General features: G+C 47.0%; 1 protein-coding gene across 1 annotated transcript in view; it reads right to left on the bottom strand.

The window, feature by feature from the left end:
* The window catches only part of Dner (delta/notch like EGF repeat containing), a 283,104-nt gene that overhangs the window by 102,485 nt on the left and 152,767 nt on the right, over positions 1 to 27,852 (bottom strand). The gene's annotated exons all lie outside the window — the stretch shown is intronic.

The raw sequence follows: 27,852 nt of genomic DNA, 5'->3' as shown, positions 1-27,852 counted from the left end.
CTATCCTAAGAATTGAGAACACATCCACAGAGTATTAGATAAAGCATCTGAGGTGTCCCAGATGCCCAAGTATAAAGTCAAAGCTTATAACCACATTGTCTACTTCCAAACCCTCGTCCGTTCCATTCCATGTCCTCTCATTGCCATGATAGTTTCAGGTTTAGTAGACTTCCTTCACCAGGACTCTAAAATAGGCCCCTAAAATGGAGGTCTTCATTCCAGATTCCTATGGATTTCCTACATCCTCCTTCATTGGCCTTTCACAATTCTGTATTATTGGCCATTCTTTTTGATACACTCATATGAATGAACAGACTTTCAAGACTGCTATGGTTTGAATAGAAGTAGCTCCCAAAAGGCTTGTGTGTTAAAGGCCTGGTCTCCAAGGTGAAGTTCAGAGGTAGGCCTTTTGAAAAGTCATTGGACTGTGAGAGATTTGACTTTATCAGTGAATTAGTCCATCGATGGATTTATAATTGGATGGGATTCTTGGGAGATGGTGAGAACGAGGCTATTTGGCAGAAGTGATACTCTGAAGGTGTGCCCTTGAACAGTTTGCCTTGCCACTGATCCCTGCCTTGCTTTCTCTCTGTCTCCTGAATGCCCTGAGGTGAGCCGCTTTCCTCAGTCAGGTGCTTCCACCATGATGCTCCTGCCTCGCCACAGCACAAAAGCAATAGAGCCAGCCACCAAGGGACGGAAACCTCTGAAGCTGTGAGCCACAGGAAGGGATTCCTCCTCTGACCTGTTCCTCTCAGGTATTTATCATGGAGATGAAAAGTCTGACCTCCACGGAGACTTTGAATGGTTCTTCACCAGAATGGAGGATCCTTGAGGCCTGGAGTTTCAGTGGCTCTGACACCATGGGTGCTTGGGTGCTCACTGAATGAAGATGAGTTGAGGCAGACTTTGCAGGAAAATTCTATGCAAGTGCTACATATTCCTACTTCCCTGTCTGTCTCTGATAATCTTGGGTTTTGTTAAAATAGCATCATTGCCGCTTTTGCCTTGACCACATGTTCATACAAAAGAGAGTAACTGGAAGGAGGATCTGAACCATCGTAAACAAAAAGGGAGTATCAGGTCCCTACACGTGTGAAAATGAAGTGGCGGAGAGTCAAGCCACTCCTGACTCAAGGACTGTCTAGGCCAATCTTGATATCCACCGTGGGCTGGGAGGATTGCAAACAACATCTGGGCTATTCATAGTTAATTGTCTGGACATCTGCAAGGTCACAGCTCTGCCTAATGAGTTGATCATTGTTGGAGCTAGGTGACACAGACGTGGTGGCCTGCCAAATAACTCCCTGTACTTTTACAGATGCTTGAACTTTTCCATCATAAAAAATACTCGTCATTTTCATTTTAAGAGTCTGGCGAAGGACCAAGAAAGGAAAGATAAAACTCAAGAATCCATTTCAGCATCCTAAGTCCAGCTTTTCCCTGAGGAAACTGCTCTTGGGGAGAGGGAGGGACAGGACGGGATGGGGGGAGGCGGCGAAGCAGGGAGGGGGGAACATTGTGAGCACATCACTATATGAAGTCTCTCTCCAAAGACTTATGTCACACTCAAGTGCCAGGAAACGCTCAGGGACAGACATGCTTTCCCCTTGTGGACATGAATCACAGCACGGAGCATATTTCCCTCCAGGCAGCCCAGTCTGCCTATAGAGCCATTCCTGGGCCAAGGAAGGGCTTGGCCACTGCTCAGCTTCACCAGCACACAAGGGTCACCAGTGGGGCCCGCCCAGCACAGACCTTGGCTGGAAGAGAAGAATTCCTACTTGCACAGCCTATGAGTACAATGTCAGACTTCTCCACCCCAGCCGTCTCTACACTGAACAGCAGTGAGAAATCCAATCTGTTTCTCAACCATGAAAAAGCTCTGGACTCTGCATGTTCCTAGTATTTGGAGGAGCTCCAGGACCAACTGTCTGTGAAGATGATTCCAGGAATGACTTCCTTTGGCCTCTTTGGCTGAGAGCTTAGCCTGCTCTCAGCAGGAAAATAGGTAGTGAGACCCAGCTAACACACAGAGCCCACCAGATTCACTAGCCAGATTCTAGCCTGGACTTCCCCATCACTCCAAATGCATGAATCTGACCTCAATCTGTGGAGAATGAGACCACAGAAAGCTTGTCCTGAACATTTTTATCCAAGAGCAGATGAGCCCAACTCACTGCAAGAACCAAAATGGTCACCTTGAACCTTGAAAATAATGTAGTTGACACACACTAAAAATAAGGCATACAGGGTTAGGAAGGTGGCTTAGTGGTAGAGTGCTTGCCTACCATACATGAAGCCCTGGTTCCATTCCTCAGTACCACATACACGGAAAAAGCCAGAAGTGGCACTGTGGCTCAAGTGGTAGAGTGCTCAGCCTTGTGCCAAAGAAGCTCAGGGACAGAGCCCAGGCCCTGAGTTCAAGCCCCAGGACTGGCACAAGAAAAAAAAGTATACAATAGCAACGACGGCATACAGGTTTACTTGACAAGACATAGGTGAGGGATAAATAAGAAGGGCCAAAAGACCCTAGACAAAAAGAGCCTACATAAGATAGAACTCAGCCTCTTACTAAACCCAGACTTAATGTATGTCAAGAGGCAAAAAAGGATAATTTGGATGCAAAATTTAAGAGACTGAGACAACCATTTATAATGTAAATGTGCCTATAAATGACTTTTCCTGAATCCAGGCCACACAAGAGCATCTGGAGCCCAGCCACCAAGACAAACCGATGCCTCTCTGGGGGAGCCAGTGCTCCAAGGAAAGCTTACTGAACTACATTTTTAAAATGTTCATCTGTTGGCTGTGTCTTACTGTTCTATTATTCACTGTGTGTACAATTCAAACAACATACTCATATTGCTTGTCACTCATAATTGATTTTTCCATTCATTGGCATACCATTGTATTTCTATGTGGGTAGATTAATTGCAAATGTGATAACTTATCTAAAAAAAAAAAAAAAGGAGCAAGTCGGGCACCGGTGGCTGACACCTGTAATCCTAGGTATTCAGGAGGCTGAGATCTGAGGATCGCAGTGCAAAGCCAGCCCAGGCAGGAAAGTCCATGAGACTCTTATCTTCACTGTGGCTCAAGTGGTAGAGTGCTCCCTCACCTTGAGCTGAAGAGCTGAGGGACAGCACCCAGGCCCATAGTTCAAGCCCCATGACTGACCCCCCCCCCAAAAAAGAGCAAATGTATATATTTCCATATACAGATTATGTCAACATTAAATTCAAGACCTGACATTTATAAATTCACAGAATTTATTCCTTTGGCCTAAACATTAAAATTTTAAATAAGAGTAAAAGTAATGAGAGTCTTGGCCTTTCCTTTGAAAGAACAATAAAAGTTACTGTATTCTTTGGGGGAGGAGAAAGTAAGTGTTAGGAATTTTTGTCAAAGGCTTTTCTACAAAAACTAGTGGTATGGGTTTATAGAATGGAGATGAGACGCATCTTCCAGCCCTGTGCTGACCCCCAGGGTCCTCGCAGCAATTCCTGGGGTGGCCAGGAGGACGCCTGAGATTTCCATGCCACCGGCCGTGAGCTTCAGTTCACTAACAGCTGTGTGTTTATTTGGCCCGGTGCTCTAACTCATTAACCAAAATAAAGTTGGACTTGAACAATAATAGAATGTCAGTGAAATTTTATCTTTGTAGTGACTGTTCCTGGGAAAAAAGACCCAATCTCACAAATGCTCTTTTTTCTTATGTTAAAATTCCATTTCACCTGTTGTCATTTCCTTTGCTATTCCAAAAAAGAAAAGAAAGAGAAATGGCCAAAAAAAGCTTTACAAATGTAGAAATGTTATGAATAAACCATTAACGAGAAGGACTCCTGGCTGAGCCCTTGCTGCGTGACTGGGAGGGGATGACGATGGAAACCCGCAGGCTCCTTCCCCAGACCGGCGTCTGACGGGCAGCGCACACGGAAGCTGGCAGCTATGGGAGAAGACCCCGCCTTGGCAGGAGTCATGCAGAGTAATTTTTTTTAATTGTACCAACAAAGAAACAGACTGGAAAATTTAAGTTGCTTCCTCAAGGTCACAGGGATAGACAGAGAGGATGGGGGAGATCTGACCTCACTGCAATTTCCAATATCCACGAACTGAGAAAATGAGGGGGGAGGGGGGAGGGGAGAGAGCGTGTGGGGGTAGGTGGTAGGTGAGTGGGGGGGGTGAGAGGGGAGGGAGTGGATGAGTAAGTAGTGGGTGAGGTGGTGGGTGAGAGGGTGAGGGGTGGGTGGGTGAGAGGGTGAGGGGTGGGTGGGTGAGAGGGTGAGGGGTGGGTGGGTGAGAGGGTGAGGGGTGGGTGGGTGGGTGAGAGGGTGAGGGGTGGGTGGGTGAAAGGGTGAGGGGTGGGTGGGTGAGTGAGAGGGTGAGGGGTGGGTGGGTGGGTGAGAGGGTGAGGGGTGGGTGGGTGAGAGTGAGGGTGGGGGTGGGTGGGTGAGAGTGAGGGGTGGGTGGGTGGGTGATGGGTGAGGGAGTAGGTGAGGGCATAGTGAGTGGGTAGGTAGGTGAGAGGGAGAGGGGTGGGTGGGTGAGAGGGTGAGGGGATGGGTGAGTGGGTGAGTGAGGGAGTTGATAAAGGAATGGGTGAGGGGGTGGGTGAATGAGGGGTGGGTGAATGAAGGGTGGGTGAGTGAAAAGCAGGATTCCCACTCTGGGAATGAGGCACATGTGAGCAATGAGTGTGAATTCAAAGGGCTTCACGGCCGTGAGGGAGGAGCACACCTGGGTGGCGGGAACACCAGAAATGTCTTTTTCACAGACTGGAGGAAATGCGTGAAACTGCCCCTGTCCTCCCCGTCTCCTTCATCCTCCCGCGGTTCAGTCATCAGCCCTGCACATCTGGGTGGTGCTTCCCGGTCCAAGAGAACAGCTGTGTGGAGACCTGGCACTGCGGACCCAGACAGGTCAGACCCAGAAATCTACGGCCTGAGGAGAGAAAGCAGACCTCCTTGTCATCCTCAGCATCATCTGCATCTGAATACTTATTGAGCATTCACTCAAAGCTGGGCGTTATTCCAAGGGCTCTGCAAAATGTGGTTGCATTCAGAACACCCGCAGCTCCTCCGGCTTTGTGTTGGAAGAGACGAGGCACTAAGAGGCACTGCCAGGCCCACTGGCTCCAAAACTGAACAGCTGCAAATCTGAACCCAGGTAGTCTGACTGCAGGCCTGCCCCTCCATTAGGAGAATGTGACAATGTAGAAAGAGTAGAAGAAAACATGCAGTGGCACTGTGGCTCAAATGGTAGAGTCTTCACCTCAAGCACAAAGAGGCTCGGGGACAGTGCCCAGGCCCTGAGTTCAAGTCCCACAACCAACAACAACAAATGGCTTAGTGGTAGAGTGCTTGCCTACCATGCATGAGGCCCTAGGTTTGATTCCTTGGTACCACAGAAACAAAAAATAAATAAAACTAAAAATAGAAAACACAATGTTGCTTGCTATATAGTCCTGATTCTTTTTTCTTTTTGGCCTCAGACAAATAACTTATATTGTTTTGTTTCCTGTTGGGCCTTACTTCAGTAACAGGAAAAAATAAAGGGAGATGTGCCACAACCTGAAGATGTTATTATCAATCTTCTATTTTTAAAATGTGTTGAATTATACAGGCACTGTGGAAAACAACGTGAAAGTTTCTCATATTATTTTAAAATTAAAACTTTTACATGAGCCCCCAACACCACTACTGCATATAGAACAGAAGGAAATAAATTCAGCATGTTGAAGAGTTATCAGTCTCCCCTTGGAAGTAACCTACAGGCCAGTGACATGAATGGATAAAGACACTATGATCGACAGAGGTAATAGAATGTTACTTGGCCATTAAAAAGGGGAATCCTGACATTTTCAACAACTTGTATGAACCTGGAGACCAGTATGTTTGGAGAAATGAGTTTGACACCAAAAGATAAGTATGGGATTTCACCAACCTGTGGTGTCTAAAGCCGTTGCTCTTGTGTATGGCAACGCCGAATGGTGGTTACCAGCAGTTCAGGTGGTTGGAGTGGGGAAGATGGGGGTCACAAGATATATCAATAGGAAGGAGAAAAAGTTCATGGGTAGAAAAACAGTCAAGCATCAGGGGCTCAAGCCAGTCATACTCAGGAGGCTGGAAAGTAGAGGATCTCAGTATGAAGTCCAACCAGAAAAGTCTGAGAAAAACAGCCATAAGCAAGGGCCTGAGTTCAAGCCAAAGTGTTGTCATTAAAAAAAAAAAGGAACACATAAGATAGGAAATATGTAAGTGACTGCCTCAGGTTTGGGGGTGAGGAGCAGAGAAGATAGGCGAGAGGGCTGGAAGGCCCTTGATAATGGCAATGGGGCTCCTTGGTGATAAAAGTACTCTGAAATTGATGGCGGTGATGGTCACACAGTGCTGCGAACAGATAAATGCCCCTAACTGTGCACTGGAATAGGAAATCTGATATTTGAATTAAAAATAGCTATCTTTTTGAATGACACCATGAATATTCAGGAACTCTTATTCAATAATAGAAGAATTCGGTGCAGCCTCTCACTAACATAATTATTATATGAGTGACACAGGTCAGTGGGTGGTTGACTGGTTCCTCTGCCCAGGTCCTGTCTGAGTCAGGAAATAAACTCAACAAATCAAATCACAAGCTGGATCCGGGAGCTAGGATATAGGCAGAGATTAGAAATTAGGCTATGGTATGGTAAAGTCACCAATATTCCATCTCTTAGTTCTACTAAGAATGCCCTGGCCCATTACAAATCTTGAAGATGGGGAAGGATTGAGTACCCAGACAGACAAAGATACAAAGCAAGAGCTGTACCAGCACACGGGCCAGGTCAGGAGTTCAATTCAGAGTGACACCTTCTGTCCTTTTGGGGATGAGTCACAGGGATCAAGTGCTTTGCCAACCAACTAAACCTCAAGACTCTGAAATAGGGAGATTCACAGAATGCACTCTGCCCATGTCATGTGACCTCTGCGGGATGACAGAGCAGCTCTGTGGCCCGTGGTCCATCTTCCTCCATCCCTGCATCCCTCCATCGCCTCAACTCCTCAGCACCAGGGTCTGAGCTACCATGGGCCTAGCCCCCATTTCCATCTTTAGCTGGTGTCAGGCCTTCCTCTGCACATTTGTAAGTGTAAACCAGACCTAAACGCTTCTCTGCCTCCGTTTTCACATCTGTTTTCTTCCTGATAGGTAATGTTAGAGTTTTTGTACTTTGTTTTTTTTTCTTTTTGTCAGTTGTAGGGCTTGAACTCTGGGCTTGGGTGCTGTTCCTCAGCTCTTCAGCTCAAGGCGAGCGCTCTACCACTTGAGCTACAGTGCCACTTTTGATTTTCTAGTGATTTATTGGAGATAGAAGTCTCACGGTCTTTCCTGCCCGGACTGGCTTTGAACCGTGATCCTCAGATCTCAGCCTCCTGAGTAGCTAGGATTACAGGTGTGAGCCACCAGCACCTGGCTAGTTTTTGTACTTTCTTGTGGATCACCTCAAGTCAAATACAAAGAGAGAGACTGTGAACAAATAAAACAATGAAACATAGCATGGAGCTGATTTAAGGGGTGGATTTAGTCGTCTTTTTGGAGGGTGAATGTCAGTGTTTCATTCCACCAATCTACCAGAGAATATCTACTTCAACTTAGAATATTGCCATGAAGTCCTAAATCCTAAGAGGTTTATAAAACTCCTATGGAATTGGACCACAATCCTCCTATATTTAAAAACATCTTTTCATGTTAGTATAAGAGATTTCATTTCTATAGAGTCCTTGATCTAATCGCACATTTCTTACATCTGTATTAACACAAATTGAAACCGGGCCAGCAAAGATGGATGATCCTATCATTTGTTTGGTTTTTTTTTTTAATTTTATTTTATTTGTGAACATACTGTACAGAGGAGTTACAATTATGTGGGCAGGATACCTATCATTTGTTTTAATTAAATCTTATCTCGTCAACTACTTGTGACTTTTATCATTTTAATATTAAGCAAAATATGGGTTATGTCTAATATATGTTTCTCCAGAATAATTAGAAAATAATTATTTTTATAATTTCCAGAAGAAAACTCATCAAATATCTAACTCGGGAGTGGGAAAACAAAAGTTCATAAACAAATGGAACTCGCTAGCTTTCCAGTTATCAATCTATAATGTTGGCATGTTGTGCTTTCTTCCTTATGATAATCTAATCTTCCAATCCTAGGTGAGAAGGAAAATCTTCCTACAGACCCTGGATTTATAAAGAACATACACATTGTTCATATGTTCCTTTCAAAAATGTCTTAGTGTGTTGTCTCCTAACTAGTGTGAGCTTATGGTTTCTTTTGATATTTATGACCCTTAGTCTACAGTAGTAGATTTAAGGTGGATTTTTTTCATTTGGTTTGGGTGGGTGGTTGGTTGGTTAGTTGGGTTTTCTAGTTGGTTTGTTGATAGTATGGGGACTTAAATTCCGTGCCTGTTCTTGTTAAGCAGGTGCCATACCACTTAAGCCATGCCCCCATCCTTTCTGCTTTATTTTTTACAGGCATCTTGATTTTTTTGTCCTGGCCAGCCTCTACTCACATCCTCCTATTTATACTTTCCACCTAGCTGGAAGCCTTTATTCATTCAGATGGGGTCCCGTGAACATTTCTGTAGAGCTGTCCTCAAAGCACAATCCTCTGAATCTCAGCCTTCCCACGTAGCTGGAATGATGAGTGCATGTCACCACACCCAGCATTCTATTGGTTTAGATGGGGTCTCATGACATTTTTGCAGAGCTGGCCATAAACCACAAGCCTACAATTCTTAGTCTCCTGAGTCGATAGGATTACAGGTATGAGCCACTGAGCCCAGCTCAAAGTTAGGTTCTTTATTTGGAGAAAAGGCAATCCATGCGTCATTCCCTAAAGCCTTTGTATCTCCAAGTAATGCTGGGAGTAATGAAAATGGCCCTGTTCCAAGGCTGTGTGGTTTGGAAGATGGGATGGGCCAGAGTCATTTAGGGGATGGGAGACACCTTTGAGCTCACTTCCTTCCTCCTTCATGTGCCAGCCCCGGACACTGTCAGTGCACCTTGTAATGCAGCTGCCATTTACTTCAGTCATCAGTGACCAGGCCAATCTCTAATTCCTCCTTCTAATCACAATTTGTAGAGGCTCACCTTGGAAAGCAAAGCAATCCTGCGAGCTGGACCACAGAAGCCTGCATGACTGGGTCTCTGCTGTGGAATGAAGCTCGACCATTCCTGTCATCCACAGGGGCTTGTCGTTTATCTCCCGGAACATCTGCCTCTGAAGAAGGGTTCAAACACCACTGGCTGCCCCGTTCTTAAACAGGAAGAAATCAGAACCAAGCACACGGCTTGGACTTCCAGACAAGTCTGTCAAATCTCGTCTCCCCAAACCTGCCAGGCCTTCCTTCTCACACGCAAGCCTTTCAAGTTGCACCTGCCCTGGAGTGGTCCACTGCGCTCTCCCACTGAAACCAGCCCTGGTAAAGCAGAATTATCCTGTTTTTAATGATAGGTAATCCCCAGTGTGTTACCCTTTGAGGGACATTTGCATTTGATTGCAAAAAAACATGCCTTGATTGCACAGGAATAAAGCTAGAAAGCTAGGGATCAAAGCACCCCACCAGGCAGGTGTCCCAAGGAAACTGGGTAGGAAGGAATGGACCTAAATAGAAGAGCCCTCTCAACCCAGGGCCTTCTGACCAACAACACAGGTGCCTACCCCTGTCATGTCATGGGGCTTAACCCTGGGGCCTGGGCACTGTCCCTAGGCTTTTTGCTCAAGGTTAGCGCTCTACCACTTTGAGCTACTGTGCCACACAGTGCCACCAGTTTTCTGGTGGCTAATTGGAGATTAAGAGTCTCACAGATTTTCCTGCCCAGGCTGACTTTGAACCATGATCCTCAGATCTCAGCCTCCCTGAGTAGCTAGGATTACAGGCGTGAGCCCCCAGTGCCTGGCCATGGGGGTTTTTTTTGGTTTTTTTAAGCATTTTTTAAAAATTTACTTCTAGAACTTGGACTTCAAAATAATTTTTGATAGTAAAAGGTCCTTATCTAATTTCTTCTTGAAGTATAATTAGTTACAAGCTCGAGAGTATTTCTGGCTAAAATTAATATCTGTCAATCATTTTTAAATTTCCTAACTATAAAACTGAAATATATTTAGCTGAGCAGTGCATGGAAATGATGGTAAGATGTACGGCAGCTAATTGCACATTCCTGTGATCAAGAAACAAAACACAAAGACAGTTCAGAAATTCTCACATCAACTTTTTCTCCCAATCATGAGTCTTTAAAATTAGAATTACAGAAAGGGGAGACATTGATCAAGAGACATTGTACTTATGCACTAGTCTGCTGAGTTGAAGTCACTTTGTGCAACTAAAGATAACTTGAAAATACATTTAAAAAGAATTAGAACTGGGGCTGGGAAGGTAGCTCAGTGGTAGAGCGCTTGCCTTGCATGCATAAGGCCCTGGGTTCGATTCCTCAGCACCACATAAGCAAAAAGAAAAAAGCTGGAAATGGTGCTGTGGCTCAAGTGGTAGAGCACTAGCCTTGAGCTGAAGAGCTGAGGGACAGCGCCCAGGCCCAGAGTTCAGGCCCCACAACCAGACCCAAAAAAAAAAAAGAATTAGAACTTCAGGAAGGAAATTAAATAGTCCAGCCCAAGATGAGTTCCACCGAAACCAAATAAGTCAATTGTGTTGGGCAGGAACACCAAGGTAGTTAAAAAAAGAATGAGTGGAGCTGGGCACTGGTGGCTCACACCTATAATCATAGCTACTCAGGAGGCTGAGATCTGAGGAGTACAGTTTGAAGCCAGCCTGGGCAGGAAAGTCCATGAGACTCTTATAAACTACTCAGAAAATAAACTACTCAGGAAAGGCTGGTGGCAGCACTGTGGCTCAAGTAGTAGAGCATTAGCCTTGAGACAAAGCAGCTCAGTGACAGTGCCCAGGTCCTGAGTTCAAGTCCTAAGGCTGGCACCAAAAAAAAAAACATAAAAAGGATGAATGGTAGCAGTGTGACCCCCAGGGTACCAAGGTCAGGAGGGCAAAAACAGCCAGGACTGCAGGACTCTGACCATGACATGACCGCGGGCAGAGGCAACAGATGACACTTTCAGTGGTCAGCATATCATTCACAGCACCTTGTGTCCACAAAGCCCTATGCAAAAAGGCTTCTACCCAGGAGATCTCATTTCAGCTTGACCAGAAAGGGGTTCTTTGTTGGGTTTTTTTTTGGCCTTTATACAAATTTGTGCCAGTCTGGACCTTCTATATGTCACAGCCATGTGTCTGAGACATTTTCATCATTTCCATCACTGGCTTTGAGTCACGTGATGTAATTCCCAAAAGTGTTGGGAGTCAGGCCTTGAACCCTGGCCATTTGTCTCGAGCTGGCCTGCCTCTACCGTGGCACAGAGCCTAAAGAGTCTATGCAGATACAAAAGCCCACTGGGACATCGCCCAGGCTTGAGGCTGCTGTCTCCTTGGATTCTGGCTCTAAATAGGCAATAAAGATAAGGTGTTCACTTCTCCCTGATCCAAACACTGCTGGAAGTTAGGACCCTCAGGCGAGAAACATTAGCATTATACAAGCCTAGCTGAAATCGAGTCACACACTGGAGTCCCAGTGTCCTAGCCTCTAACATGGGCAAGGATGATGTCCCTGTCACAGGGTCCTGCCTGGACAAGACCCGTCCTGCCAGGACACAGAAGTGATGGCTCATCAGCACCCTTGAAATTTAAGCCAATGTAAGTGTGATGGGGCATCCTTCGCTAAACTGCCAAATGGAGGGGTCTTATGGTAAGAAATGGACAAATAATGTTCTATTCATCTAAATAGGGAAATACATACTTCTCAGATTTTCACTTATTTTAGCAACTGGGGGGGGGCGGGAAAGCCCTCAGGCAAAAGTCAAATTTAGCTCTGTTTCTGATTTTAGGGACCCACAATGTATCTTTTGTTTGTTTTTAATTTTAAAAATCAACCCATGTGTGCAGAAATCCTGCAAACAGCAGAGGAGTCAGCTTTGAGTGAAGACAGGATCAATGGAAATAGTTCAAGTTCGGAGCAAAGTAACCAGATTTCCCCAGCAATAAATTCTGAGTGACTGAGGGAGCGCCAGGCCTCAGCTTCCCACAGAGCCAGGCTGACCATGGGTTCGGTTCCTGAGAAGACTGGCTCCGGTCAACGTCACTTCTGTTGCTGCTTTCAAGACCCCCTTTGCTCCTTTTGACCCCCACTGCACATTATTGCTCCATGCACCTGTGCTCACTTTGCCTAAGTTATGTGACCTTTGTGTGCTACTCACATCTGCTGCTCTCTGCCACTTACAAAAAATAAATAGAAAAAAGACAAATGTAAAATGTAATACTAAAATAAAAAAAACGTTCAGAGGAAAGAAACAAAAACATACTAAGAAGGGAGAGTGCTCATGGAACTACAATATGGAGGTTGAATGGAGAGTCAAAATGCAAATTTTTTTTTTTTTGTCGGTCATGGGGCTTGAAAAAATGCAAAACTTTTTGAGTTTTTCCTAAATACACATGTATAATTACTTATAGAAAATATGAATTGTAGCATGTAAGTGTCTACAGGGATTTACTCTGTTTAATTGCTTCAGTCTTTTTATTTCTTAAAACGTGACTAAAAAGGAAAACAAAAACAGTATAAATGGCAGGTGTAATGTCCTATAGAATTAGTGACCTCTGAATTCTGGAACATTCTGGAACATTCCATATTTGCTGGGTCCTCTTCTGATTCTTCTGGAAGTTGCCCTGCTATAATCCCTCTTTCGACATTCAAGCTCTGAATGCTATAACCCACTGCAAATATCACATAACCAGCTCAGGCTGCGTTTTGAGATGCAGCTCAAATCTTCTGCCCAGAAAGTGCAGGGAAAGCAGCTATGGTTGTAGAGAGAGATGATTGTGTTTCTGGCCAGGGCCCCTGGACCTGTGGTAACCCAGCTCAGTTGATCCGTTACTGGACAGCCTCTCTTTATTCCAGGGAGAGCCTTCTGCTCCCTGGTTGGAGTCAGCTTCTCTATCTCGTATTGATTTGGACGTATCCTGTTCAACCACAAAAATCATGATTTAACTAGAAACTCTCCTCTGCTGTGAACTTGGAAAGGGCTTGGGCCTGTGGCTGGATCAAATGCTGACCTTAGCCCCTAGACGCCCGCTACAAGGCAGGGAGTTGATTACACCATGATCCTGTGTCACCAATGAATCTCAGACATGCAGATTTAAGCCAGATTTCTGGGGATTATTTTTGAGATGCAAAGAAAAGACAACTCAATGGAGAAAATCCACATGATGGTTTAGGACAGTCTGACAGAGGATAGGGGTTATGTTTGTCCTATTCTTACCCCATAGGGGCGACAGGTTCCTGGCCAGTTTGGGGTCCAGGCAATATTTTGGTACCATCTCCCTTGTGTTTTCCTAATTTCACATTCCCTAGAAACAAACCAAGCTTCCAAAAGACTTTCAGGCAGCCGGGCGCTGGTGGCTCACGTCTGTAATCCTAGCTACTCAGGAGGCTGAGATCTGAGGATCGCGGTTCAAAGCCAGCCCGGGCAGGAGAGACCATGAGACTCCTATCTCCAATAAACCACCAGAAAACCGGAAGTGGCGCTGTAGCTCAAGTGGTAGAGCGCTCGCCTTGAGCTGAAGAGCTGAGGGACAGCGCCCAGGCCCAGAGTTCAAGCCCCACGACTGACAAAAAAAAAAAAAAAAAAAAGACTTTCAGGCAAAGGATAATCTGAAGCTTGACTGAGCAGAAACCCAGTTCTGCTCTAGACTCCACTGATATTACAGGTAGCTCCAGTAGAGTGTGAACCTGCTACCCACCAAAGGGAAAGTTCCAGAGCCCAGGACTGCTGCTCCCAGGCAACCCAACCAAGTGGTGTGTGCCATTTCTCCATGCCTGAAACCCTCATCTACTTCATGCACCAAAGGGGCATGATTAAACCTAGTTTGGGTGGGGAATTTCAAAATGTTTCTTCCAAAGACATGAAGTACATGATACTTTTTGAATATTTTGATCAACATTATTAATCATTAAGGAAGTATGACTCAAAAGCCACAGTGAAAGTGTGTGCTGGTAGCTCGTGCTTATAATCCTACCTATTCAAGGTCATCGTTCAAAGACAGCCCAGACAGGGAAGTTCATGAGACTCCTACCTCCAATTAGCCACCAAAAAGCCAGAAGTGAAGCTGTAGCTCACATGGTAGAGTACTAGCCTTGATCAGGGACAGTGCCCAGGTCCTGAGTTCAAGTCCCAGGACTAGCATCAAAACAAAAACAAAAAGCAAACAAGCAAATCCAGCACAGTGAGATACACTTACTACCTGGTACATGCTCAGGTATCAAGAGTAAAAATAATAATTATTATAATTATTACTTTATTATCATTGGTGAGTATGTGGGAAAATTACCACTTTACTAGTAGAAGTGTAAAGTGATTTGGTGACTGTGGAAAGCAGTCCAGAAGTTCATCAAAAAGTCAAACAGAATTACCTATGTGACCCGTCATCTGACTCCATGGGTGTGACCCCGAAGAGCTGAAAACAGGGACTCAAGCCAATGCCTCATTCGCCACGGCCGAAGGTGGAGCAACACCAGTGGCCATCGTGCGAAGTGGACAGGTGAACTGTGGTACAGGTCGAACAGCCTAGTCCAAAATACCGCAAATCCAAAGACTTTTCTGAGGGGTGTGGGCGGCACGGGCACCCCACTAGTTGAGCCACTCCTCTGACCCCCTTTTGCCTTTTTGAGGTGCTTCTCCGTTTATGCTAAGACCACCCTGGGCTGTGCTCTTCCTCCTGGTGCTTCACCGTGGGGCTGGGATGACAGGTGTGCTCCAACGCACCCGGCCACGGACTGAGATGGAACCTCGTGCACTTTTATGCCCAGGCTATTTCCTAGTATCTGCTGCCCAAATAGCGAGGATTACAGGCTAAGCCCGTGCCTGGCGTCAAATTCCAGAACATTTTGTGCACCAACACGATGCTATGCTTAGAAAATTTAGCATCTGACTCCATGCAACAGGTCAGTGGTGAAAACACACAAAATCACTTAAAACAGTGCAGGAAATAGCCTTCAATCCACGTGTATAAGATGGAAATGAAACATAAATGAATTTCCTGCTTAGCCTTGGGTCTCATCCCCAAGTTACTTCTTTAAGACAAATGTTCTGAAATCCAAAACACTCCCAGATAGTTCAGGCTCCAAGCATTCTGAATAAAGGCCACTCTGTCTTCACATCCATCCATCCATAAGTGAAATGTAATTCAGCCACATAAACAAATTCAGTACTGAGCTATACTGCAAGCTAGATGGACAGAGAAATATGGAGAGTGGAAAAAGGCCAACCTCAAAAAGGTCTTTGGAATATGGCTGCGTTTATGGCAACATTCCACAGGTAACTATGGAGACAGTGTGAAGACAGGTGCGCTCCAAGGAGGGAGGGAAGAACGAGAGTCCCCGCTTGATGGATGTGGGGCTTTGTGCTAAAGTGGTAAAATGCTTCCAAATTAGACAGACAGGGCGGGGGGGGGGGGGAGGGACAGTGGTTGAACCCACTGTGAATGTATTTAATGCCACTGAATTGTTTGCCTTAAAAGAGTCCATTTGATGTTACACAATTTCACCTCAACTTCAAAGAACTTACAATACTTCCTCAGAGACCGTTTCCCACCCTCCTTGACTCTCTTTTTTTACTAGTCCTGGGGCTTGAACTCAGGGCCTGGGGACTGTTCCTGAGCCCTGTCACTCAAGGCTAGTGCTCTCTCACTTTGAGCCACAGCTCTACTTGCGGTGTACTCGTGGTTAACCTGGGCTGGCTTCAAACTGCCATGCTCAGATCTCAGCCTCCTGTGGAGCTGGAATGACAGGCCTGGGCCACCGGCACCTGGCTCATTGCCTCTTGATTCTTTTCTTCCCACGGCCTTCATCCATCCCTTCCATTCCACCTGCCTGCCTGCCCCAGCTCCATCTCCCCAGCTGCCACATTTGAGTTTGTGGGTTGTTTTTTTTTTTTTCCCCAACCTATCTTGGCATGAAGCAGCCTCTGCTCTAGAAGAAAACAAAACAAAACAGAACAAAACAAAACAAAACAAAACCACCTTCGTTCGCCCCAGTTTCTAGTCAGGGTGCCATCCCACTTTGTTCCGCCCCTCAAAACAGAACGGCCAAAAGGCCGCAGCTGTCAGATCTCAGCCTCCCTGAGTAGCTAGGATTACAGGCCTGAGCCACTGGCGCCCAGCTGATTTCCATGGTTTTAGCTGGCTAGTTTTTGTGTTCTCTTTTACAGGGCTTTCAGAGAGCATTGGGTTGTTGCTGGTGTGACTCTTTGCTGGCTGCTGTTGGATGGTGAATGAAGGGCTCTGCCATGGGTGCCACATGGGAGACAGTGGTGCTGCTCCAGGGCCGGCAGGAGTGGGGGGGGCCAGAGCCACAATAGGAAGATGGGGAGAGTATTGAATGTACTTTTGGCGCATTGACTCGGGGCCACGGTTAAGCAAGAAGTCAACAACTCACCACAAAAAAAGGGACAAAAGGGGCAATGTGGCTTTCAAGGTCAAAAAGAGGACACGCTGAAATATACAAAACTAACGGAGTGCTTACAAAGATAAACTAAAGGTGCAGAAAGTGTAGAAGGAAGAGGGAACGGCAAAAGCATAGGTTAAGAGGAGAGGGCTAAAGAGAAGGCCTACACCAAGGCAGACATTCTCAAACGGGCCTCCAGAGCTCCGAGAAGCCCTGGACCTGCGGGAAGCAGCTCCCAGCTCAAAGCTACTTTAAAACAATATTAAATATGTGCCTCTGCCAACGTGGACAGTGGCGCTGAAGATGCACATGCAGTGGGAATGGCTGGAGACAGGGCTTCACAGTAGGGCATCTGCCTAGCAAGCTCAAGGCCCTGAGTCCAAAACCCAGTAGCCTCAAGGAAAAAAGAACACTTATGCTAGTGAGAAAACTCACCAGTCCCTTTACAAGCATGGAATCTGCTGCTTCGAAGCCGTTGTCTTTGGATCCTGGTCCTCTGCACTTCCAGTCCTACTTCCCATGTCCTTGGTGAAGGAGTCAAAGTGATGCACTGTTGGGAGCTGTCGGTGCCTGGGTGCAACTCTTTAACACTGCCAACAAAACTGAGACCCATTTTGCCACCACCAGAGTCCAGAGAACACTCTTCGACTGCTGCCTTCCATACACTACCATTTTTCCTTAAGCCAATGACTGAAAAACCAACTTCCACTTCCCCAAGCAACCATTTCTCTCAAATGAACAAAGAAAGCCTGTCCCTTTGAGGGACATAGCCAACTGTTACTGATCAAATCTGAGCTGTCAAAGATAGATGAGCTTGTGGGAAACTTTTACCTTCCATCACAAACTTGACAGATTCCCAATATACAAAGACTCTTCTGATGAGATTGCTGGGGAATGTAATCACAGAAGTGATGTTTTTATATCCCATCATGAAATGTGTCAACAGCTGGAAACTCTATAAAACCCAGTGATCCAGTGTTTTCCATATGACTGAGGCAAGATGCTACAGAACTCATGCATGGGGAAAAAAGATCCCCAACACAAGAAAGACCAGACCACTAAAGAGACTATCATGTAAACACTGTGCAAAAGTTATGGATAAGGCTTCAGAAGCACCACAGTCCACCAATCTTTAAGAACCCACCACATGTCTGGTTTGGGGGTGTATCATCAAGATGATCCACAATGATCTGAAAAGACTATCAAAACATCTTTCTTGTTTCCAACTCAATGTCTCTGTGAGACTGAATTTTCTTTTTAGACCTCGACACAAACAACACATTGCAACAGATTGGGTAGAAAAGCAAATGTAAAGCTCCAGCTGTCTCCTTTAAAGCCAGACATTAAAGAGATTTATAAAATTTAAAAATATAAAATTAAAAAATAATGCCACTCTTTGCACTGATTTTTTTTTGTTTTGAAGAATGTAGCTATTTTTCACTTACAAGGTGTTATTTACCCTAACATGTGATAAAATTATTAAATGAGTGAAGAATTTTTAATTCTCCAATGTTCACTTAACATGATAAAGGAATCTTGCATTCAAAGCATGTGAAAACAACAGGTCTTCAGAAGTCACACCTTGGGAAATAAAGCTAAAAGAAGGCCTCCAGCTGGTCTATCTTCAAGGGAGTCTTCACTCAACTGAAGTCATGTGCTGCATAGTGATATTTGTTTCCCTTGTTTTGTTTTGTGAGGGTCTCATTAGGTGTACCAGGTTGGCAATAAACTTCCTGTGTAGCTCAGGGTGGCCTTGATTTCAAGATCCTCCCGCCTCTGTCTCCAAGTGCTGAGCTTGCAAGGTAAGCATCATCACGCTAATGACACTTCAGTTGAATGGGCTTCCCATCCCATGGTGAGCCCATAAGACTGTCTCATGAAAACTGTCCTAAGCGCTGTAAGCAGTGTCCGCAGACACGTGTGACTCGCAAGTCACCTAACAGCTCACAACTTGGAAGATGTTTAGAATCTAAGATGAGGTCACAGAAGGAATGGAGCAATTATCATCTCTAAGGAAAAGGTCTAATCGCATCAGACTTAGGGATTCTGGTTTAAAGCTGGCCACAGAGGGCAGAAGACCATGGAAGGGAAAGGACAGAGCGGCTTCTCCTCTCCAAATCTAGCGGAAGCACCACACTGACTAGATAGGCAACTAGAGGCTGAAGAGGTGGTGACGTTCGTAGACATCAGATAAGGGTCAAGTTCAAGGCCTTCTAATAGCACTGTTCTGACGTGAAGCAGCTGACAAACAGGGACCAGTTGTGGCCAGTTGTTGCTCATGCTTGGTCAGGATGTGGCTCTGGCCCGGGGCATTCTTAATGCTCACAACACACTGGCTAAGGGAAGGAGGCTGCACAAAGATAAATCGATGGCCTGCAATGACAAGGACAATGCCTGGGTAGGGCAAGTACTGCTGGCAGCTTTGGGGTCCCCAGAGGAGAAGCGCACTGCCCCCTGTGGATGCCACAGCCACTCAGCCACATCTCTCCCACGGCCTTGGCAGCCTACTGACCCGGGCACTGAAATCTGGACAAGGAGAACAAGCCCTGCCCTTCCCCCGGGGCTTCACAGTGATACTTTACTATTCTTGGGCATAAAAGTTAGGTCAGTGCCTTATTCCCAGATTTGAAAAGTCATGAATTGAAATCTAACAATTACAGTGACCTGTCTCCGATGAAATTCTGAAATGGGCATCTGTTCATCTGTTCCCTAAAGTCAGGGACTAAACATACATATACACACACACATACAGAGAGAAAGAGAGAGCAGGAAAGAGAGAGGAGAGAGGAGAGAGCAAGCAAGCGAGAGAGAGAGAGAGAGAGAGAGAGAGAGAGAGAGAGAGAGAGAGAGAGAGAGAGAGAGAGAGAGTTCCCAGGCCACATGTGCAAAGCTACAGCCATACAAGAAGGGATTTTTTTTCCTTTTCTTCAAATTTACACCACTTCCTCACATTCTGCTCTAGAGAAAGTGAATCTCAACATTTTGTCCCTAGTAGAATATATGTCAAAGAAAGTCATGGAAGAGGGCTGCTGGGTCTTCATAAATCTTAGGAGAGGTCATGCTAACAGAGCCTCTCAATCGTTCGGTGCCCTGGCTGTGGTCCGCGGGACAGCAGGTGTAGTGCACCACAGACTCCACCCAGCCCACCCTGCTGGGTCACACTCTACAGTTTCTACCCTGTGATCCATGTATGCAGGAAAGCTAAAGAAATACTGAACCAAGATGCTGTGAGGCAAAACCAAACAAAACCTACATTTGTACTAATACCCGGGCTTGCTCACAGTAAACAAAGCTTTCCTCGAGGTCACAGCACGGTGCGGGGCCTGCTCCAATCTTGCGCATCCTCGGAAAGGACATAGGTAGGGGGTGGAGGCAGGGGAGCCCCGCAAGGAGTGCCTCAAGGCAAAACCCCAGAAATACCCACTTCACGCTCACCCTGCCAGGGCCATAAACAAACTCTTAGGCCTTGAACACGTGGCTTAAATCTTACACCTTGGTTTCCTGGTGTTTAAAATGAGTGGAGAGGCCTGGAAAGCCACCTTCCACTCTATATTCTATGACCCTGGAACTGTCACCCATGATATAATCCTTGCCTGCTATGACAGGAATATCAACATCATTCCACAATGGTTCTTCGAAGGCTTAGCCTGGGGGGAGAGATTTCACCCTCCTACAAAGTGCTGAGGCCAGATACAAGCGTGGGGAGACGGGGGTCCTTCGGGATGTAATTTTAGAACCATCTCCTTAAATAATTTACAATAAATGATTCAAACATGCTGCCATAATTTTGTGCAGACAACGACATGATCATCCTTCTGTTTCCTAGCCTAAAAAGAAGAGATGGCTTTTTAATTACCGTGGTATCAAGATAATTCACACACGTTCCTGTATCCATTAAAAACGCAGCAGCGGGACTCCCCTCGCATTTACGATCTCGGAGGTTAATTGTTTCTAATACCTGTATTTTTAAGATTTGTAGAACTACTTGCTCTCTGAGGTCCACAGGGCAGCTTCTGCAAATCAAATCTGAGCAAAATCGCCTTTCCATTAGCAAAGAAACATATCTCAAGCAGCTTCGTTGTAGTCTTAAGTTTGAAGTGTCTATTCTCAGGCTCAGAAGTGTTTAATAAACGTGGTCATCAAGCTAGTTAGTCAGTCAAGAAAAAGGCATTTTTGTCTCTTTAGTTAGAAGGACGCTGTCTTAGAATATGACAGTTTCTTGTCTCTGGAATGTCACTTCAGCAAGCTAAAACCATCCACTATTCCACTTGGTTGGTAACCTCTCTGCTTGGGTCTTATTCCCTACTTTCTGGAGAAAACTCACCTGAGTATCAGCACAGGCATGGAGCCCTGACCCTGCCGCACGCTGACAGACTACCCCAGGGGCACTGCCACATTATGCTGTTTGCACTCACTGCCACTGTGTTGTATCTTGAGGGAAACTGGGTTCTGTGGGTGCTGGTGGCTGTCTGTTCAATGGTACTAGGAATTAAACTCAAGGCCTCATGCTTGTTAGGCCAACACTACACCTTACCCCACACACACCCGCTCAGTCCTTTTCCTTCAGTTTATCAGATAAAGTCTCAAGCTCTTGCCCAGGCCAGTCTCTGACTGGGATCTTGCTATCTCCACCTCCAGAGTAGCTGGGATTATTGGCATGAACTACCTCCCATTGCTGTTTGGATGCTGAATGATTCAGTGAATGTATTGATTGTTCGTGGGCTCCCTCATCTCCTTTCCTAGCCTTCTTCTTCCAATCCTTCCAGAACCCAGTGCCTCCCTTTTCAGGCCTCTTGAGGGCCCTTTGCCTTTGCACTAATGCTGTGCAGCTCTCCGAGGAGTGTGTGACTTGACTATGCATCTGTCCCTGCCATCTTATTCTTCATCCTACCTTCCACAACCTTCCTACAGAGATTCGCCAGTAGTTTCAAAGCAGCAAGAGAATAACATCAAAGATTCCGTGGGCTCAAAGCATTCTGACCTGTTTCTTTTTTAAACGTAGGGGAAAAGATTGATGGAGTTGCCTAAAATGTTCCTGAGGGGTTACTACAATGCTCTGGGTCCCACTATCTCTGAGACAGCCTTAGATCAGAGAATATTTTATGATTCATTACTTCATAAAAACTTAATTCACCTTTTACTTCTCATGTTCCTATACTTACCAAATTTAGAACCCAAAGTGTACTTCTAACTCAAAGCTCAGAGAACTAGCTTCTTACCATGTTTTTGGTCTTCTATTTATTTTCATTGAGGTTTTTAGTGCCCCCCCCACATGGAAAGGTGCATGCTAGATGAATACAGAATGGGCCACCCCAAGACTCTAATGCAAGAAGCCTGTCACCCCATGCTCTCTGGAGATGCTTTCTGTGATCGCGCACCTGATGCAGTCATCTTTCTGGGCTCTCGGAGCACGCCTGTGCACCTGTCCAAGTACACATCACACTGTGCTCTAATCAGCGAGGCCTTCCAAATCCCTCCAGGCTGGCCCTGTCTTGACAAAAAAAAAAATGTATTCTCAGACTGTAGGGAGCTAGTAGGGCCACAGCAAGTGCTCAAAAGCTCAGCAATGAAGTGAATGCAAATAACAATGGACATAAAGAAACATAAGTGGAAATCAAAAAATCTTACGTCTCCAAAGAGCAAGAAGACACTAGCAGACCTGACAGGAGGGTCCTACTTTGCACTGACAATTAGGTCCGCTTCTAGAAGCAGGAAGGTTTTGACCTGCTGGGGAGGTGGGAGAGCAGGGGACGAGGGTCGGGGGGCAGCATGGGAGCAGTGAGGCAGTCGGGCAGGTGAAATCACTGAGATGTGAGTGAAGACGGGGAAATGCCTGGACTACGGCGAGGGAGGCCTTGGCAACTTGAGCGTCTGCTTGTGCACTCCCTCACTGCGCCACCAATGCCCCGAAATGAACAAACCAAAGGCACAAGGATGAACTGGGAGCCCTCACAAGGAGCACAGCTTTCGCCATGGAACAAGAAATGGTCCAGGAGAGTTGACCTAGGGCTGATGGGTCCACAGGACAGTGTGGTGTGCCATGTGGGGTGCCCGGCCATGTGGGGTACAGAAGAAAGCAAGTATTGTCAGCTGTGGATAAAGCCACTAGTTCTGGTCAATAAAGCGTTACTAAGTCAGAGCCGACAGGAAGAGCACTGATGCAGGCTGGAAGAGCAGACTCCCGAGCACCCAAGCCTGGGACAACAGGAGGGTCACAGGGAGGCGCCATGAGCTAAGAACTCTGTAGCAGCACATCCCTAGGTCCAGGCCCCCGCTATGAAGGCAGGCAGAGGAAGACACTACAGACACGGAAACTGACTTTCAGTGGTTAGCACTAGCTAGTGTCCTGCCCCATACCAGCAGCCTAAAGATGATGCATGCTCAGGCAAGAGCTAAGGAGACCTCTAGGGACCTTCTGACAATGACAGTATAATCCCATTTCTCATCGATACAGACCAGGGCTAGCAAACAGGAAAACGGTGGGATGCTTATTGATCGATCACTTCTCAGCATTGATCTTTTATTACTCATTCTGAGTTGTCTTGAAATGGCTGACAATGCGATGTGTGAGTAAAAACACATGGTGCATCGTCGCTTTAGGAAATAAGCCAGGGACTGGGAAGGTGGCTCAGTGGTGGAGTGCTTGCTTTGCATGCATGAGGCCCTGGGTTCAATTCCTCAGCACCACATAAGCAGAAAAAAGCCAGAAGTGGTGCTCTGGTTCAAGTGGTAGAACACTAGCCTTGAGCTAAAGAGCTAAGGGACAGTGCCCAGACTCAGAGTTCAAGCCCCACTACCAACCAAAAAAAAGGAAATAAGCCAGGATGGGGCCCTGAGCATCATGATCCCAGGACCTCTGACTCCAGGACTATTGTCTACGATCTCCTTGCACATCAGGATCACGCAGCTGTCCTACCAAAAGCATCAGAGTCGAAGTGCAGAGGAGGTTGGAGGATGTGTTTCAGGCTATTTATCCATGGAAAACAAGATGTTCACAAATGACCTCAGCCTTGTGGACAGAGGAATGAAATGGGCAGAAAGAGGGCAAGAGAGAATTAGGAGAACACAGAAAACCTTGTAATCAGTTTATTTCATATAGCAACTGGGCTGGGCCACTAGGCCCAAATATTTGATCCCACATTATTCTGGATGTTCTGCCAGGATATTTTTGTGGTAAAATTCGTTTACATCCACAGACCTCTAATAAAGTAGACTGTTCTTCATCATGTGAAGGATGATTAGAAGATGAAGGGTGAGGTCGGCCTCATCCAATTAAGTTGAATATCTGAATACAATAGAAGACCAAACGGCCCAAGCAAGAAGGAATTCAGCCCATCGATGGAATTCAGACTCCTCAACCTCAGCTCCTCCTGGTGGGAGCAGCAGTATTTAGACAATTCTTTCCTGACTCTCCAGTCTGTGGGCCTGCACCATCAGAATCTGATACATCATGCTTCACAAGGGTTGCTGACTGCCCCGCCAGGTACTAAACGTGTCCACTGCCTTTTCAGAGAGCTGGTCTGAAGCTCCAGACTGAGACCCCTGGCTGCAGCTTTCTCATGGAGGAGTCCTGTGTGCTGGGCACATGCCCATAGCACACAGGTGTATGATCACGTGACATGTATCATGGAGTCTTATTGGGGTTTTTTGTTGTTGTTGTTTTGTTTTGTTTTGTCTGTCATGGGGACTGAATTCTGGGCCTGGGCACCATCCTTCAGCTCTTCAGCTCAAGGCTAGTGCTCTACCACTTGAGCCACAGTGCCACTTCGGGCTTTTTCTGCTTATGTGGTGTTGAGGAATCGAACCCAGGGCCTCATGCATGCAAGGCAGGCACTTTACCACTGAGCCACCTTCCCAGCCCATCTTATTGGTTTTATTCCTTTGTACAATCCTGCCTAATAAGAATGACTGGATCTGGACAGACAAGTTCCATGGCATCTAATTTGGATCTCAAAAGACTGAACACTCAAGCCAGCAGACAGACCTGTATAACAGGTAATCTGGGGGTCAGAAGCAAGTAGGCTAACCAACCTGTGGACAGAGTTGAAAGACATAAATAGTGGACCAACGGCCAACTTATTTTTGTCAAGAGAAGGACAGATCAGAATCAACTCTTGTAACAAAAGCAGCCTTCAGAAAATAGGAAGGAAGGTTTTGCCGGCGTCACAGCAAACACTTGAAAAGCCCTTCTTGGACCAGTGCAGATCTCAGAACAGCCAGCTTAAGCTCTATCATCACACTTATCAACCCAGAACTGAGAAGTATCCCCTCGCCAAAGTACAGCTGACAGGGGAGAAATGAGTTCCATTACCCAATGAGAGTGGTGTAGAAATAACAGAATTGCTTTTTATCCTGATGGATGATCTAATAAAAGAATATAAAAATGATTAGAAACAATAAAATTAAATCGCCACATGCAGTTCGATTTGTATTGCTCTGTAGAGTAGATTCTCACCTGGTGTAGAAGGCTGGACCAAATAACTCCTTATTTTAGGAGACAGTGACAAGGAAGAAACATGATGACCATGATCTTTATTGCTGGAAAATACTGCTAAGTCACTGTAACTACCACAGCACCACAAAAACCCACGAGACTCGAGCAGACACAGAAACAGATGAGCCACCAGTCCACCCTGCAGAGGTGGTTTGATTTGCATGAGTCATTTGTTCCAAGATAATATGACCCAAAGTGGTGGATCTTGGACATGGTAATGCCAGGCTGATCATTTGCTTAAGAGTCACCAGGAATAATGTAATAGCTGATGTAGTTACTGGCCGCTGTGACCTGATGCAGAGGTAAATGAGGTGCTTCCAGGAGGTGACAGGGAAGAAAGAAGGATGCTGGATGCCCTTCAGAGACGCTGGTACCCCCAATCAAGATCCGCTCCCTCTGAGGTGAGTCTGCCAAAATTGGCTTCAATCCCTCACCAAGACTTTTGAATGATTTTTCCTCATGCTTCCCAAGGGTTGCCGACTGCCCCGCCAGGTACTAAACGTGTCCGCTGCCTTTCCAGAGAGCTGGTCTGAAGCTCCAGACTGAGACCGCTGGCTGCAGCTTTGTCATGGAGGAGTCCTGTGTGCTGGGCACATGCCCATAGCACCCGTGTGCCACGATCACGTGACAACTGCCTTGTGGATGAGACGCCCGCCCAGAGCCCCAGCAGAGCTTGCAGTGAATCCAGCCACGTTGTCAGTCACCAGGTCCAGAAGCGACCCCTGCTCCCCGCTCCTGTGAGACATTTCTCTTTGGCTGATGTTGTCTTTCTCAGTTCACAGGCGTCTGCACGGCCTGCGGGGAGGCCTGGCGCTCACTCACTGTCCCTCACTCTCTTTATTAAATGGGTTCTTCACTGCTTTTTCGTTGTTTTCCCAGGTACATGACCCACCCCACCCCAGCTTTGACTGTCATAGAAGAACACTCAGGATCTTTTGCTTTTCTTTCCCATCAAATGCATTCATAAATGAGGCTTCCCTCAGGCAAGAGGGTAGACTGGTCCCAGCGGGCAGCGACGGAAGGCCTTTGTGAAAGCCACCTTGTGCGGGCGCGTGCCCCAGCTTCCTCTCCATCCTCCTCCTCCTCCCTCTCACAAGCAGGGCTACGACTCTGCCCTTGGTTTACCTTTGGGTCCATTTTCAAAGCTTTGGCAAAAATGATCCTTTCCAATACTCCCTCTGCAGAGTTCCCAACCACATTCTGTCTTTTCTAAACTATATTTTTATTGTCTCCAAGTAGCTGAATGAAGGAGTTCCCGTTCGACGAATCCGTTTATGAATACAGTACGTCTTCACCAGTGCCACCCCCCTTATCATTCTCCCCCGTCCCTTCAATTTTCTGTCTTTTCCAGTGAAAATCACACAGGAAAAAAAACGTGTTTTTAAAGCAACTGCCAGATTATACTTAAGATAGGAAACTCCTGGTTTTCTAAGATGATGGAGAAGTATTTGAAAATTTCCCCCAAAACTTCTCTCCTTCATCAGACAGCCCCTCTCCTCACTCATCAAAGTTCACGCTGTGATTAGAACAGGCAGCAGGTTGTCCAAGAACACGGACCCTGCTGCCCTTAAAGTCATCCTAGAACAGATCACACTTTGGGACATTAACTCCAGTGGAAAAATGTGTAGACTGGGGAAAGGAAAAGAAAGCGAAAGATGCCAGAGAACAGAACCCAGAAGTGGTGAGTGGAATCCTGTCCCTGAGGGTAGAGAGGACTGGTTCCCTCACCTCTGCTCTCCAGGTGGGGCCCAGAGCCCTCCGGAGAAGCTGTCTTAATAAGCTCTGCACTGCTGGTGCGACGGTCCCAGCCACTGAGGGCTAACTCTGGCCCCTAAGCGGAAGGCAGGAAGAGGAAGTTGCCCTCAGGCCCGTGCTCCATGTGACTGCAGCTACTAAAAACAAATGTGGGAGAGCCCAGGGATTCTACAGTGCTCAGAGAAAGTCAGAGAGAAAAAAACCTAGGCAGATAGGCAAAGACGGCAGTCCCACAGAGACACCACCCCTCTCTCTCCAGACAGGCCCCAGAAGACAGAGAGAGCAGCCTGGTGGAGACAACACCCTGGGGCAGAGCTGTATGGGGGACAGGCGCCTGGACCTGCACAGGGGACAGCACCCGGACCTGAACAGGGGACAGCACCCGGACCTGCACAGGGGACAGACACCCGGACCTGCACAGGGGACAGCGCCCGGACCCGCACAGGGGACAGCACCCGGACCCGCACAGGGGACAGACGCCCGGACCTGCACAGGGGACAGCACCCGGACCTGCACAGGGGACAGCACCCGGACCCGCACAGGGGACAGACGCCCGGACCCGCACAGGGGACAGACGCCCGGACCCGCACAGGGGACAGACGCCCGGACCCGCACAGGGGACAGCACCCGGACCTGCACAGGGGACAGACGCCTGGACCCGCACAGGGGACAGCGCCCAGACCTGCACAGGGGACAGCGCCCAGACCTGCACAGGGGACAGACGCCCGGACTTGCACAGGGGACAGACGCCCGGACCTGCACAGGGGACAGATGCCCGGACCTGCACAGGGGACAGACACCCGATCTGCACAGGGGACAGGCGCCCGGACCTGCACAGGGGACAGCGCCCGGACCTGCACAGGGGACAGACACCCGGACCCGCACAGGGGACAGGCACCCGGACCCGCACAGGGGACAGGCACCCGGACCCGCACAGGGGACAGGCGCCCGGACCTGCACAGGGGACAGCACCCGGACCTGCACAGGGGACAGGCGCCCGGACCTGGGGTGAGGTGAACAGCCATGCCTCATGTGCTAGCTCGCCC

The sequence above is a fragment of the Dipodomys merriami genome, unplaced genomic scaffold (genome assembly GCF_024711535.1).
Source record: "Dipodomys merriami isolate MVZ:Mamm:240054 unplaced genomic scaffold, mDipMer1.0.p SCAF_1, whole genome shotgun sequence".
Taxonomy (NCBI): domain Eukaryota; kingdom Metazoa; phylum Chordata; class Mammalia; order Rodentia; family Heteromyidae; genus Dipodomys; species Dipodomys merriami.
Note: the sequence above shows the minus strand (reverse complement) of the source record. Positions and strands in the feature narration are given on the sequence as shown.